The 13,907-nt window shown below is 45.3% G+C and overlaps 21 non-coding genes across 21 annotated transcripts; all 21 read right to left on the bottom strand.

The window, feature by feature from the left end:
- Positions 1-426: 426 nt before the first annotated feature.
- On the bottom strand, positions 427-498 carry TRNAA-UGC (transfer RNA alanine (anticodon UGC)). The gene has a single exon. It is a non-coding gene; the product is annotated as a tRNA-Ala (tRNA).
- A 1,345-nt stretch (positions 499-1,843) lies between these two features.
- Positions 1,844-1,915, bottom strand: TRNAA-UGC (transfer RNA alanine (anticodon UGC)). The gene has a single exon. It is a non-coding gene; the product is annotated as a tRNA-Ala (tRNA).
- Positions 1,916-2,076: 161 nt separating this feature from the next.
- On the bottom strand, positions 2,077-2,148 carry TRNAA-UGC (transfer RNA alanine (anticodon UGC)). Its single transcript has one exon. It is a non-coding gene; the product is annotated as a tRNA-Ala (tRNA).
- A 159-nt stretch (positions 2,149-2,307) lies between these two features.
- TRNAA-CGC (transfer RNA alanine (anticodon CGC)) lies at positions 2,308-2,379 on the bottom strand. Its single transcript has one exon. It is a non-coding gene; the product is annotated as a tRNA-Ala (tRNA).
- A 540-nt stretch (positions 2,380-2,919) lies between these two features.
- TRNAA-UGC (transfer RNA alanine (anticodon UGC)) lies at positions 2,920-2,991 on the bottom strand. Its single transcript has one exon. It is a non-coding gene; the product is annotated as a tRNA-Ala (tRNA).
- Positions 2,992-4,336: 1,345 nt separating this feature from the next.
- On the bottom strand, positions 4,337-4,408 carry TRNAA-UGC (transfer RNA alanine (anticodon UGC)). The gene has a single exon. It is a non-coding gene; the product is annotated as a tRNA-Ala (tRNA).
- Positions 4,409-4,569: 161 nt separating this feature from the next.
- TRNAA-UGC (transfer RNA alanine (anticodon UGC)) lies at positions 4,570-4,641 on the bottom strand. The gene has a single exon. It is a non-coding gene; the product is annotated as a tRNA-Ala (tRNA).
- Positions 4,642-4,800: 159 nt separating this feature from the next.
- TRNAA-CGC (transfer RNA alanine (anticodon CGC)) lies at positions 4,801-4,872 on the bottom strand. The gene has a single exon. It is a non-coding gene; the product is annotated as a tRNA-Ala (tRNA).
- A 540-nt stretch (positions 4,873-5,412) lies between these two features.
- TRNAA-UGC (transfer RNA alanine (anticodon UGC)) lies at positions 5,413-5,484 on the bottom strand. The gene has a single exon. It is a non-coding gene; the product is annotated as a tRNA-Ala (tRNA).
- Positions 5,485-6,829: 1,345 nt separating this feature from the next.
- Positions 6,830-6,901, bottom strand: TRNAA-UGC (transfer RNA alanine (anticodon UGC)). The gene has a single exon. It is a non-coding gene; the product is annotated as a tRNA-Ala (tRNA).
- Positions 6,902-7,062: 161 nt separating this feature from the next.
- TRNAA-UGC (transfer RNA alanine (anticodon UGC)) lies at positions 7,063-7,134 on the bottom strand. The gene has a single exon. It is a non-coding gene; the product is annotated as a tRNA-Ala (tRNA).
- A 159-nt stretch (positions 7,135-7,293) lies between these two features.
- TRNAA-CGC (transfer RNA alanine (anticodon CGC)) lies at positions 7,294-7,365 on the bottom strand. The gene has a single exon. It is a non-coding gene; the product is annotated as a tRNA-Ala (tRNA).
- Positions 7,366-7,905: 540 nt separating this feature from the next.
- Positions 7,906-7,977, bottom strand: TRNAA-UGC (transfer RNA alanine (anticodon UGC)). The gene has a single exon. It is a non-coding gene; the product is annotated as a tRNA-Ala (tRNA).
- Positions 7,978-9,322: 1,345 nt separating this feature from the next.
- Positions 9,323-9,394, bottom strand: TRNAA-UGC (transfer RNA alanine (anticodon UGC)). The gene has a single exon. It is a non-coding gene; the product is annotated as a tRNA-Ala (tRNA).
- A 161-nt stretch (positions 9,395-9,555) lies between these two features.
- On the bottom strand, positions 9,556-9,627 carry TRNAA-UGC (transfer RNA alanine (anticodon UGC)). The gene has a single exon. It is a non-coding gene; the product is annotated as a tRNA-Ala (tRNA).
- A 159-nt stretch (positions 9,628-9,786) lies between these two features.
- Positions 9,787-9,858, bottom strand: TRNAA-CGC (transfer RNA alanine (anticodon CGC)). Its single transcript has one exon. It is a non-coding gene; the product is annotated as a tRNA-Ala (tRNA).
- A 540-nt stretch (positions 9,859-10,398) lies between these two features.
- On the bottom strand, positions 10,399-10,470 carry TRNAA-UGC (transfer RNA alanine (anticodon UGC)). Its single transcript has one exon. It is a non-coding gene; the product is annotated as a tRNA-Ala (tRNA).
- Positions 10,471-11,815: 1,345 nt separating this feature from the next.
- TRNAA-UGC (transfer RNA alanine (anticodon UGC)) lies at positions 11,816-11,887 on the bottom strand. The gene has a single exon. It is a non-coding gene; the product is annotated as a tRNA-Ala (tRNA).
- A 161-nt stretch (positions 11,888-12,048) lies between these two features.
- Positions 12,049-12,120, bottom strand: TRNAA-UGC (transfer RNA alanine (anticodon UGC)). The gene has a single exon. It is a non-coding gene; the product is annotated as a tRNA-Ala (tRNA).
- Positions 12,121-12,279: 159 nt separating this feature from the next.
- On the bottom strand, positions 12,280-12,351 carry TRNAA-CGC (transfer RNA alanine (anticodon CGC)). The gene has a single exon. It is a non-coding gene; the product is annotated as a tRNA-Ala (tRNA).
- Positions 12,352-12,891: 540 nt separating this feature from the next.
- TRNAA-UGC (transfer RNA alanine (anticodon UGC)) lies at positions 12,892-12,963 on the bottom strand. The gene has a single exon. It is a non-coding gene; the product is annotated as a tRNA-Ala (tRNA).
- Positions 12,964-13,907: the final 944 nt, after the last annotated feature.

Here is a 13,907-nt window from a genome sequence, read left to right on the forward strand (position 1 = left end):
CTCCGCTATAAAACTCTGATCTGACCTCTCTGCCTTTGGCCGAGAACACTAATTGGGAGTCGGTCAGCTGCTGGTTTTCCAGCATACTCGTCCCACAGAAGCCAGCCATACGGCCGCTTTCTTTCGGACAGACCGACATACACACAACCCGAATGTCAGGCAGTTTTTCTTGAACCAGCCGTTGTCTCCTGACATTCGGCCCGTGAGTACCAGGTTAGAGTGTTACCCCCAAGTTTGACTTTAGAGAGAGGAACAAAGGAAAGAATTCCAGGCTGTCTGCTCCACCCTTATATATGCTAATGGCTTTGGAGGGTGAGGACATGGACGTTTATTGTAAGGGTTGTTTTGGCCAAATGTTTCTCAGGTGTGTGTGCACATGCCGAGGTAGCAGCTGCTTCCCTTGGAGTAGGATAAGTAAGGCTTACTTGGAGATGCCGGGGATTGAACCCGGGGCCTCACACATGCAAAGCGTGCGCTCTACCACTGAGCTACATCCCCTTATCTCGTGGAGGTCTTTGTGCCTTTTTCTCCACAAAGCTTTAAACGATGTTGCAGCCTTTAACCCGGCACCAGGCCTTCACATCTGTGTTCCACTACAAGTACTCAGGGCCTCCTTCACTTCCCAAAAACAACTACGCTTTCATTTTTTTTCTTCCAGGAAGGACTTTTAGCCTTCAGGAGCCAAAAGAAACCCATTTATGTCCGAATTGTGTTTGTCAGTTAGCTGACAACACATCATCTCCCAGCTGCATAAGTGAGCTCTCTTTGTGTCTGTGTCACATCTAATTACTGTGTGGTTCTCACCTGCACGAGCACTAGTCTGAGAGAGGCAGGGATTATGCGAAGTGAAGTTTCTTCTCAGGAGGTGTCAGGTCTCACACTGCAGATAGAGGTCATGCATTAACCCGTGCAAAGCCATGGCGAAAAGCCTCACGTTTCAACACAATAAGATACCGCTGACACAGGAATGTGAAGATTTCCTCTACTATAGGCTATGCGTACAGTTCAACAAATGACACCATTAAACTACATCTTCAGTGCACATCTTATGCAGGAAGGAAGAATTACTATGCCTTTAAAGAGTAACTCCTCTTTTGTTGAGAAAAAAAATAATCCCCTCTGGGTGATCAATGGACATTGCAAGGATTTTAACAAGCTTTGTTGCAGAGTCTTACCTGTTTCTTCTTCTCTGAAGGAATAGCTTTTTGTTGGATCATGTCTTGTGCAGGACCTATTTTAAATGGGAGTGTTTTTTTTTTCTTCACTTTTGACCAGCTGATGCACTTGCAGGGCTCTAGTGAGAAGAATGACAGGACCTGCAGTCCTTTAGAAGCAATTAACCATTTAGGATCAGCTCACCAAATCTGACATTTTTCTTGCAGAGGATGCCTAAAATCTGACTTGTATCTAAGTGCAGACTTCTGGGAAAATCAATGAGCCAATCACACAAACAGGAAGTGAAATCTCTGGGGGGCTGTTCCGTACACCAGTTGTGTACGGAACGCCTCCAAGTTGCCATATTGCATTGAATTTTATAGAAAATGACAGCGCTGCCGATTGAAAAGGAAAGATCATTTTTTCAATAAATGACTAGTGGTGCAATTGCATATACTATATTATTTTTTCTTATTTGCGATCTTTTTTTCTGAGGAAAGTGGAGATACCCTTAAAGCTTCACGTGAACAACAGACAGCCAATGATGTCAACTAGAGGTTCATATATGTGATTAGCATGCTTCCAAGAAAAGCCTGCCTTGCTGATTGTTCCTTACTACTGCCACTCATTTTGACAGCAGCCAGCACCCAAGTTTTGAACCCAATTGCAACCACCCCAAAGCAAAGGCTGGAGATGCCAGGGATTGAACCCGGGGCCTCACACATGCAAAGCGTGCGCTCTACCACTGAGCTACATCCCCTGCTTCTTCCTGCTTTTCTGTGCCTTTTTTTTTTTTTTTTCTTTTGGGGAGGAAGTTTGACTTTAGAGAGAAGTTCTCAACAGGATTTTGCACTTTGTGGGCATAATAAGGCAACTCAGCATGCGCTACATAGTAACTAATCTAGGTTTTAAGATAAAGAATGGAGATGCCGGGGATTGAACCCGGGGCCTCACACATGCAAAGCGCGCGCTCTACCACTGAGCTACATCCCCTTCTTGCTCTTGGATTTCTCTGCCTTTTTTTTTTTTTTCTTTTGGGGAGGAAGTTTGACTTTTGAGAGAAGTTCTCAGCAGGATTTTGCACTTTGTGGGGATCATTAGGCAACTCAGCATGCGCTACATCGCAACTAGACTCGGTTTTAAGATAAAGATTGGAGATGCCGGGGGTTGAACCCGGGACCTCACACATGCGAAGCGTGCGCTCTACCACTGAGCTACATCCCCCATACTTCACATAAGCAGACCTGTGCTTCTTGTGAGGCGAAAATTCAGGTAGAGGCAAAGTTAGTGCAGCGATCGACCTAGCTGCATTGTTGTATCCTGAAAGGGAGATGGCCCCTCCGCTATAAAACTCTGATCTGACCTCTCTGCCTTTGGCCGAGAACACTAATTGGGAGTCGGTCAGCTGCTGGTTTTCCAGCATACTCGTCCCACAGAAGCCAGCCATACGGCCGCTTTCTTTCGGACAGACCGACATACACACAACCCGAATGTCAGGCAGTTTTTCTTGAACCAGCCGTTGTCTCCTGACATTCGGCCCGTGAGTACCAGGTTAGAGTGTTACCCCCAAGTTTGACTTTAGAGAGAGGAACAAAGGAAAGAATTCCAGGCTGTCTGCTCCACCCTTATATATGCTAATGGCTTTGGAGGGTGAGGACATGGACGTTTATTGTAAGGGTTGTTTTGGCCAAATGTTTCTCAGGTGTGTGTGCACATGCCGAGGTAGCAGCTGCTTCCCTTGGAGTAGGATAAGTAAGGCTTACTTGGAGATGCCGGGGATTGAACCCGGGGCCTCACACATGCAAAGCGTGCGCTCTACCACTGAGCTACATCCCCTTATCTCGTGGAGGTCTTTGTGCCTTTTTCTCCACAAAGCTTTAAACGATGTTGCAGCCTTTAACCCGGCACCAGGCCTTCACATCTGTGTTCCACTACAAGTACTCAGGGCCTCCTTCACTTCCCAAAAACAACTACGCTTTCATTTTTTTTCTTCCAGGAAGGACTTTTAGCCTTCAGGAGCCAAAAGAAACCCATTTATGTCCGAATTGTGTTTGTCAGTTAGCTGACAACACATCATCTCCCAGCTGCATAAGTGAGCTCTCTTTGTGTCTGTGTCACATCTAATTACTGTGTGGTTCTCACCTGCACGAGCACTAGTCTGAGAGAGGCAGGGATTATGCGAAGTGAAGTTTCTTCTCAGGAGGTGTCAGGTCTCACACTGCAGATAGAGGTCATGCATTAACCCGTGCAAAGCCATGGCGAAAAGCCTCACGTTTCAACACAATAAGATACCGCTGACACAGGAATGTGAAGATTTCCTCTACTATAGGCTATGCGTACAGTTCAACAAATGACACCATTAAACTACATCTTCAGTGCACATCTTATGCAGGAAGGAAGAATTACTATGCCTTTAAAGAGTAACTCCTCTTTTGTTGAGAAAAAAAATAATCCCCTCTGGGTGATCAATGGACATTGCAAGGATTTTAACAAGCTTTGTTGCAGAGTCTTACCTGTTTCTTCTTCTCTGAAGGAATAGCTTTTTGTTGGATCATGTCTTGTGCAGGACCTATTTTAAATGGGAGTGTTTTTTTTTTCTTCACTTTTGACCAGCTGATGCACTTGCAGGGCTCTAGTGAGAAGAATGACAGGACCTGCAGTCCTTTAGAAGCAATTAACCATTTAGGATCAGCTCACCAAATCTGACATTTTTCTTGCAGAGGATGCCTAAAATCTGACTTGTATCTAAGTGCAGACTTCTGGGAAAATCAATGAGCCAATCACACAAACAGGAAGTGAAATCTCTGGGGGGCTGTTCCGTACACCAGTTGTGTACGGAACGCCTCCAAGTTGCCATATTGCATTGAATTTTATAGAAAATGACAGCGCTGCCGATTGAAAAGGAAAGATCATTTTTTCAATAAATGACTAGTGGTGCAATTGCATATACTATATTATTTTTTCTTATTTGCGATCTTTTTTTCTGAGGAAAGTGGAGATACCCTTAAAGCTTCACGTGAACAACAGACAGCCAATGATGTCAACTAGAGGTTCATATATGTGATTAGCATGCTTCCAAGAAAAGCCTGCCTTGCTGATTGTTCCTTACTACTGCCACTCATTTTGACAGCAGCCAGCACCCAAGTTTTGAACCCAATTGCAACCACCCCAAAGCAAAGGCTGGAGATGCCAGGGATTGAACCCGGGGCCTCACACATGCAAAGCGTGCGCTCTACCACTGAGCTACATCCCCTGCTTCTTCCTGCTTTTCTGTGCCTTTTTTTTTTTTTTTTCTTTTGGGGAGGAAGTTTGACTTTAGAGAGAAGTTCTCAACAGGATTTTGCACTTTGTGGGCATAATAAGGCAACTCAGCATGCGCTACATAGTAACTAATCTAGGTTTTAAGATAAAGAATGGAGATGCCGGGGATTGAACCCGGGGCCTCACACATGCAAAGCGCGCGCTCTACCACTGAGCTACATCCCCTTCTTGCTCTTGGATTTCTCTGCCTTTTTTTTTTTTTTCTTTTGGGGAGGAAGTTTGACTTTTGAGAGAAGTTCTCAGCAGGATTTTGCACTTTGTGGGGATCATTAGGCAACTCAGCATGCGCTACATCGCAACTAGACTCGGTTTTAAGATAAAGATTGGAGATGCCGGGGGTTGAACCCGGGACCTCACACATGCGAAGCGTGCGCTCTACCACTGAGCTACATCCCCCATACTTCACATAAGCAGACCTGTGCTTCTTGTGAGGCGAAAATTCAGGTAGAGGCAAAGTTAGTGCAGCGATCGACCTAGCTGCATTGTTGTATCCTGAAAGGGAGATGGCCCCTCCGCTATAAAACTCTGATCTGACCTCTCTGCCTTTGGCCGAGAACACTAATTGGGAGTCGGTCAGCTGCTGGTTTTCCAGCATACTCGTCCCACAGAAGCCAGCCATACGGCCGCTTTCTTTCGGACAGACCGACATACACACAACCCGAATGTCAGGCAGTTTTTCTTGAACCAGCCGTTGTCTCCTGACATTCGGCCCGTGAGTACCAGGTTAGAGTGTTACCCCCAAGTTTGACTTTAGAGAGAGGAACAAAGGAAAGAATTCCAGGCTGTCTGCTCCACCCTTATATATGCTAATGGCTTTGGAGGGTGAGGACATGGACGTTTATTGTAAGGGTTGTTTTGGCCAAATGTTTCTCAGGTGTGTGTGCACATGCCGAGGTAGCAGCTGCTTCCCTTGGAGTAGGATAAGTAAGGCTTACTTGGAGATGCCGGGGATTGAACCCGGGGCCTCACACATGCAAAGCGTGCGCTCTACCACTGAGCTACATCCCCTTATCTCGTGGAGGTCTTTGTGCCTTTTTCTCCACAAAGCTTTAAACGATGTTGCAGCCTTTAACCCGGCACCAGGCCTTCACATCTGTGTTCCACTACAAGTACTCAGGGCCTCCTTCACTTCCCAAAAACAACTACGCTTTCATTTTTTTTCTTCCAGGAAGGACTTTTAGCCTTCAGGAGCCAAAAGAAACCCATTTATGTCCGAATTGTGTTTGTCAGTTAGCTGACAACACATCATCTCCCAGCTGCATAAGTGAGCTCTCTTTGTGTCTGTGTCACATCTAATTACTGTGTGGTTCTCACCTGCACGAGCACTAGTCTGAGAGAGGCAGGGATTATGCGAAGTGAAGTTTCTTCTCAGGAGGTGTCAGGTCTCACACTGCAGATAGAGGTCATGCATTAACCCGTGCAAAGCCATGGCGAAAAGCCTCACGTTTCAACACAATAAGATACCGCTGACACAGGAATGTGAAGATTTCCTCTACTATAGGCTATGCGTACAGTTCAACAAATGACACCATTAAACTACATCTTCAGTGCACATCTTATGCAGGAAGGAAGAATTACTATGCCTTTAAAGAGTAACTCCTCTTTTGTTGAGAAAAAAAATAATCCCCTCTGGGTGATCAATGGACATTGCAAGGATTTTAACAAGCTTTGTTGCAGAGTCTTACCTGTTTCTTCTTCTCTGAAGGAATAGCTTTTTGTTGGATCATGTCTTGTGCAGGACCTATTTTAAATGGGAGTGTTTTTTTTTTCTTCACTTTTGACCAGCTGATGCACTTGCAGGGCTCTAGTGAGAAGAATGACAGGACCTGCAGTCCTTTAGAAGCAATTAACCATTTAGGATCAGCTCACCAAATCTGACATTTTTCTTGCAGAGGATGCCTAAAATCTGACTTGTATCTAAGTGCAGACTTCTGGGAAAATCAATGAGCCAATCACACAAACAGGAAGTGAAATCTCTGGGGGGCTGTTCCGTACACCAGTTGTGTACGGAACGCCTCCAAGTTGCCATATTGCATTGAATTTTATAGAAAATGACAGCGCTGCCGATTGAAAAGGAAAGATCATTTTTTCAATAAATGACTAGTGGTGCAATTGCATATACTATATTATTTTTTCTTATTTGCGATCTTTTTTTCTGAGGAAAGTGGAGATACCCTTAAAGCTTCACGTGAACAACAGACAGCCAATGATGTCAACTAGAGGTTCATATATGTGATTAGCATGCTTCCAAGAAAAGCCTGCCTTGCTGATTGTTCCTTACTACTGCCACTCATTTTGACAGCAGCCAGCACCCAAGTTTTGAACCCAATTGCAACCACCCCAAAGCAAAGGCTGGAGATGCCAGGGATTGAACCCGGGGCCTCACACATGCAAAGCGTGCGCTCTACCACTGAGCTACATCCCCTGCTTCTTCCTGCTTTTCTGTGCCTTTTTTTTTTTTTTTTCTTTTGGGGAGGAAGTTTGACTTTAGAGAGAAGTTCTCAACAGGATTTTGCACTTTGTGGGCATAATAAGGCAACTCAGCATGCGCTACATAGTAACTAATCTAGGTTTTAAGATAAAGAATGGAGATGCCGGGGATTGAACCCGGGGCCTCACACATGCAAAGCGCGCGCTCTACCACTGAGCTACATCCCCTTCTTGCTCTTGGATTTCTCTGCCTTTTTTTTTTTTTTCTTTTGGGGAGGAAGTTTGACTTTTGAGAGAAGTTCTCAGCAGGATTTTGCACTTTGTGGGGATCATTAGGCAACTCAGCATGCGCTACATCGCAACTAGACTCGGTTTTAAGATAAAGATTGGAGATGCCGGGGGTTGAACCCGGGACCTCACACATGCGAAGCGTGCGCTCTACCACTGAGCTACATCCCCCATACTTCACATAAGCAGACCTGTGCTTCTTGTGAGGCGAAAATTCAGGTAGAGGCAAAGTTAGTGCAGCGATCGACCTAGCTGCATTGTTGTATCCTGAAAGGGAGATGGCCCCTCCGCTATAAAACTCTGATCTGACCTCTCTGCCTTTGGCCGAGAACACTAATTGGGAGTCGGTCAGCTGCTGGTTTTCCAGCATACTCGTCCCACAGAAGCCAGCCATACGGCCGCTTTCTTTCGGACAGACCGACATACACACAACCCGAATGTCAGGCAGTTTTTCTTGAACCAGCCGTTGTCTCCTGACATTCGGCCCGTGAGTACCAGGTTAGAGTGTTACCCCCAAGTTTGACTTTAGAGAGAGGAACAAAGGAAAGAATTCCAGGCTGTCTGCTCCACCCTTATATATGCTAATGGCTTTGGAGGGTGAGGACATGGACGTTTATTGTAAGGGTTGTTTTGGCCAAATGTTTCTCAGGTGTGTGTGCACATGCCGAGGTAGCAGCTGCTTCCCTTGGAGTAGGATAAGTAAGGCTTACTTGGAGATGCCGGGGATTGAACCCGGGGCCTCACACATGCAAAGCGTGCGCTCTACCACTGAGCTACATCCCCTTATCTCGTGGAGGTCTTTGTGCCTTTTTCTCCACAAAGCTTTAAACGATGTTGCAGCCTTTAACCCGGCACCAGGCCTTCACATCTGTGTTCCACTACAAGTACTCAGGGCCTCCTTCACTTCCCAAAAACAACTACGCTTTCATTTTTTTTCTTCCAGGAAGGACTTTTAGCCTTCAGGAGCCAAAAGAAACCCATTTATGTCCGAATTGTGTTTGTCAGTTAGCTGACAACACATCATCTCCCAGCTGCATAAGTGAGCTCTCTTTGTGTCTGTGTCACATCTAATTACTGTGTGGTTCTCACCTGCACGAGCACTAGTCTGAGAGAGGCAGGGATTATGCGAAGTGAAGTTTCTTCTCAGGAGGTGTCAGGTCTCACACTGCAGATAGAGGTCATGCATTAACCCGTGCAAAGCCATGGCGAAAAGCCTCACGTTTCAACACAATAAGATACCGCTGACACAGGAATGTGAAGATTTCCTCTACTATAGGCTATGCGTACAGTTCAACAAATGACACCATTAAACTACATCTTCAGTGCACATCTTATGCAGGAAGGAAGAATTACTATGCCTTTAAAGAGTAACTCCTCTTTTGTTGAGAAAAAAAATAATCCCCTCTGGGTGATCAATGGACATTGCAAGGATTTTAACAAGCTTTGTTGCAGAGTCTTACCTGTTTCTTCTTCTCTGAAGGAATAGCTTTTTGTTGGATCATGTCTTGTGCAGGACCTATTTTAAATGGGAGTGTTTTTTTTTTCTTCACTTTTGACCAGCTGATGCACTTGCAGGGCTCTAGTGAGAAGAATGACAGGACCTGCAGTCCTTTAGAAGCAATTAACCATTTAGGATCAGCTCACCAAATCTGACATTTTTCTTGCAGAGGATGCCTAAAATCTGACTTGTATCTAAGTGCAGACTTCTGGGAAAATCAATGAGCCAATCACACAAACAGGAAGTGAAATCTCTGGGGGGCTGTTCCGTACACCAGTTGTGTACGGAACGCCTCCAAGTTGCCATATTGCATTGAATTTTATAGAAAATGACAGCGCTGCCGATTGAAAAGGAAAGATCATTTTTTCAATAAATGACTAGTGGTGCAATTGCATATACTATATTATTTTTTCTTATTTGCGATCTTTTTTTCTGAGGAAAGTGGAGATACCCTTAAAGCTTCACGTGAACAACAGACAGCCAATGATGTCAACTAGAGGTTCATATATGTGATTAGCATGCTTCCAAGAAAAGCCTGCCTTGCTGATTGTTCCTTACTACTGCCACTCATTTTGACAGCAGCCAGCACCCAAGTTTTGAACCCAATTGCAACCACCCCAAAGCAAAGGCTGGAGATGCCAGGGATTGAACCCGGGGCCTCACACATGCAAAGCGTGCGCTCTACCACTGAGCTACATCCCCTGCTTCTTCCTGCTTTTCTGTGCCTTTTTTTTTTTTTTTTCTTTTGGGGAGGAAGTTTGACTTTAGAGAGAAGTTCTCAACAGGATTTTGCACTTTGTGGGCATAATAAGGCAACTCAGCATGCGCTACATAGTAACTAATCTAGGTTTTAAGATAAAGAATGGAGATGCCGGGGATTGAACCCGGGGCCTCACACATGCAAAGCGCGCGCTCTACCACTGAGCTACATCCCCTTCTTGCTCTTGGATTTCTCTGCCTTTTTTTTTTTTTTCTTTTGGGGAGGAAGTTTGACTTTTGAGAGAAGTTCTCAGCAGGATTTTGCACTTTGTGGGGATCATTAGGCAACTCAGCATGCGCTACATCGCAACTAGACTCGGTTTTAAGATAAAGATTGGAGATGCCGGGGGTTGAACCCGGGACCTCACACATGCGAAGCGTGCGCTCTACCACTGAGCTACATCCCCCATACTTCACATAAGCAGACCTGTGCTTCTTGTGAGGCGAAAATTCAGGTAGAGGCAAAGTTAGTGCAGCGATCGACCTAGCTGCATTGTTGTATCCTGAAAGGGAGATGGCCCCTCCGCTATAAAACTCTGATCTGACCTCTCTGCCTTTGGCCGAGAACACTAATTGGGAGTCGGTCAGCTGCTGGTTTTCCAGCATACTCGTCCCACAGAAGCCAGCCATACGGCCGCTTTCTTTCGGACAGACCGACATACACACAACCCGAATGTCAGGCAGTTTTTCTTGAACCAGCCGTTGTCTCCTGACATTCGGCCCGTGAGTACCAGGTTAGAGTGTTACCCCCAAGTTTGACTTTAGAGAGAGGAACAAAGGAAAGAATTCCAGGCTGTCTGCTCCACCCTTATATATGCTAATGGCTTTGGAGGGTGAGGACATGGACGTTTATTGTAAGGGTTGTTTTGGCCAAATGTTTCTCAGGTGTGTGTGCACATGCCGAGGTAGCAGCTGCTTCCCTTGGAGTAGGATAAGTAAGGCTTACTTGGAGATGCCGGGGATTGAACCCGGGGCCTCACACATGCAAAGCGTGCGCTCTACCACTGAGCTACATCCCCTTATCTCGTGGAGGTCTTTGTGCCTTTTTCTCCACAAAGCTTTAAACGATGTTGCAGCCTTTAACCCGGCACCAGGCCTTCACATCTGTGTTCCACTACAAGTACTCAGGGCCTCCTTCACTTCCCAAAAACAACTACGCTTTCATTTTTTTTCTTCCAGGAAGGACTTTTAGCCTTCAGGAGCCAAAAGAAACCCATTTATGTCCGAATTGTGTTTGTCAGTTAGCTGACAACACATCATCTCCCAGCTGCATAAGTGAGCTCTCTTTGTGTCTGTGTCACATCTAATTACTGTGTGGTTCTCACCTGCACGAGCACTAGTCTGAGAGAGGCAGGGATTATGCGAAGTGAAGTTTCTTCTCAGGAGGTGTCAGGTCTCACACTGCAGATAGAGGTCATGCATTAACCCGTGCAAAGCCATGGCGAAAAGCCTCACGTTTCAACACAATAAGATACCGCTGACACAGGAATGTGAAGATTTCCTCTACTATAGGCTATGCGTACAGTTCAACAAATGACACCATTAAACTACATCTTCAGTGCACATCTTATGCAGGAAGGAAGAATTACTATGCCTTTAAAGAGTAACTCCTCTTTTGTTGAGAAAAAAAATAATCCCCTCTGGGTGATCAATGGACATTGCAAGGATTTTAACAAGCTTTGTTGCAGAGTCTTACCTGTTTCTTCTTCTCTGAAGGAATAGCTTTTTGTTGGATCATGTCTTGTGCAGGACCTATTTTAAATGGGAGTGTTTTTTTTTTCTTCACTTTTGACCAGCTGATGCACTTGCAGGGCTCTAGTGAGAAGAATGACAGGACCTGCAGTCCTTTAGAAGCAATTAACCATTTAGGATCAGCTCACCAAATCTGACATTTTTCTTGCAGAGGATGCCTAAAATCTGACTTGTATCTAAGTGCAGACTTCTGGGAAAATCAATGAGCCAATCACACAAACAGGAAGTGAAATCTCTGGGGGGCTGTTCCGTACACCAGTTGTGTACGGAACGCCTCCAAGTTGCCATATTGCATTGAATTTTATAGAAAATGACAGCGCTGCCGATTGAAAAGGAAAGATCATTTTTTCAATAAATGACTAGTGGTGCAATTGCATATACTATATTATTTTTTCTTATTTGCGATCTTTTTTTCTGAGGAAAGTGGAGATACCCTTAAAGCTTCACGTGAACAACAGACAGCCAATGATGTCAACTAGAGGTTCATATATGTGATTAGCATGCTTCCAAGAAAAGCCTGCCTTGCTGATTGTTCCTTACTACTGCCACTCATTTTGACAGCAGCCAGCACCCAAGTTTTGAACCCAATTGCAACCACCCCAAAGCAAAGGCTGGAGATGCCAGGGATTGAACCCGGGGCCTCACACATGCAAAGCGTGCGCTCTACCACTGAGCTACATCCCCTGCTTCTTCCTGCTTTTCTGTGCCTTTTTTTTTTTTTTTTCTTTTGGGGAGGAAGTTTGACTTTAGAGAGAAGTTCTCAACAGGATTTTGCACTTTGTGGGCATAATAAGGCAACTCAGCATGCGCTACATAGTAACTAATCTAGGTTTTAAGATAAAGAATGGAGATGCCGGGGATTGAACCCGGGGCCTCACACATGCAAAGCGCGCGCTCTACCACTGAGCTACATCCCCTTCTTGCTCTTGGATTTCTCTGCCTTTTTTTTTTTTTTCTTTTGGGGAGGAAGTTTGACTTTTGAGAGAAGTTCTCAGCAGGATTTTGCACTTTGTGGGGATCATTAGGCAACTCAGCATGCGCTACATCGCAACTAGACTCGGTTTTAAGATAAAGATTGGAGATGCCGGGGGTTGAACCCGGGACCTCACACATGCGAAGCGTGCGCTCTACCACTGAGCTACATCCCCCATACTTCACATAAGCAGACCTGTGCTTCTTGTGAGGCGAAAATTCAGGTAGAGGCAAAGTTAGTGCAGCGATCGACCTAGCTGCATTGTTGTATCCTGAAAGGGAGATGGCCCCTCCGCTATAAAACTCTGATCTGACCTCTCTGCCTTTGGCCGAGAACACTAATTGGGAGTCGGTCAGCTGCTGGTTTTCCAGCATACTCGTCCCACAGAAGCCAGCCATACGGCCGCTTTCTTTCGGACAGACCGACATACACACAACCCGAATGTCAGGCAGTTTTTCTTGAACCAGCCGTTGTCTCCTGACATTCGGCCCGTGAGTACCAGGTTAGAGTGTTACCCCCAAGTTTGACTTTAGAGAGAGGAACAAAGGAAAGAATTCCAGGCTGTCTGCTCCACCCTTATATATGCTAATGGCTTTGGAGGGTGAGGACATGGACGTTTATTGTAAGGGTTGTTTTGGCCAAATGTTTCTCAGGTGTGTGTGCACATGCCGAGGTAGCAGCTGCTTCCCTTGGAGTAGGATAAGTAAGGCTTACTTGGAGATGCCGGGGATTGAACCCGGGGCCTCACACATGCAAAGCGTGCGCTCTACCACTGAGCTACATCCCCTTATCTCGTGGAGGTCTTTGTGCCTTTTTCTCCACAAAGCTTTAAACGATGTTGCAGCCTTTAACCCGGCACCAGGCCTTCACATCTGTGTTCCACTACAAGTACTCAGGGCCTCCTTCACTTCCCAAAAACAACTACGCTTTCATTTTTTTTCTTCCAGGAAGGACTTTTAGCCTTCAGGAGCCAAAAGAAACCCATTTATGTCCGAATTGTGTTTGTCAGTTAGCTGACAACACATCATCTCCCAGCTGCATAAGTGAGCTCTCTTTGTGTCTGTGTCACATCTAATTACTGTGTGGTTCTCACCTGCACGAGCACTAGTCTGAGAGAGGCAGGGATTATGCGAAGTGAAGTTTCTTCTCAGGAGGTGTCAGGTCTCACACTGCAGATAGAGGTCATGCATTAACCCGTGCAAAGCCATGGCGAAAAGCCTCACGTTTCAACACAATAAGATACCGCTGACACAGGAATGTGAAGATTTCCTCTACTATAGGCTATGCGTACAGTTCAACAAATGACACCATTAAACTACATCTTCAGTGCACATCTTATGCAGGAAGGAAGAATTACTATGCCTTTAAAGAGTAACTCCTCTTTTGTTGAGAAAAAAAATAATCCCCTCTGGGTGATCAATGGACATTGCAAGGATTTTAACAAGCTTTGTTGCAGAGTCTTACCTGTTTCTTCTTCTCTGAAGGAATAGCTTTTTGTTGGATCATGTCTTGTGCAGGACCTATTTTAAATGGGAGTGTTTTTTTTTTCTTCACTTTTGACCAGCTGATGCACTTGCAGGGCTCTAGTGAGAAGAATGACAGGACCTGCAGTCCTTTAGAAGCAATTAACCATTTAGGATCAGCTCACCAAATCTGACATTTTTCTTGCAGAGGATGCCTAAAATCTGACTTGTATCTAAGTGCAGACTTCTGGGAAAATCAATGAGCCAA

This window comes from Aquarana catesbeiana, unplaced genomic scaffold, assembly GCF_042186555.1.
Source record: "Aquarana catesbeiana isolate 2022-GZ unplaced genomic scaffold, ASM4218655v1 unanchor49, whole genome shotgun sequence".
NCBI lineage: Eukaryota > Metazoa > Chordata > Amphibia > Anura > Ranidae > Aquarana > Aquarana catesbeiana.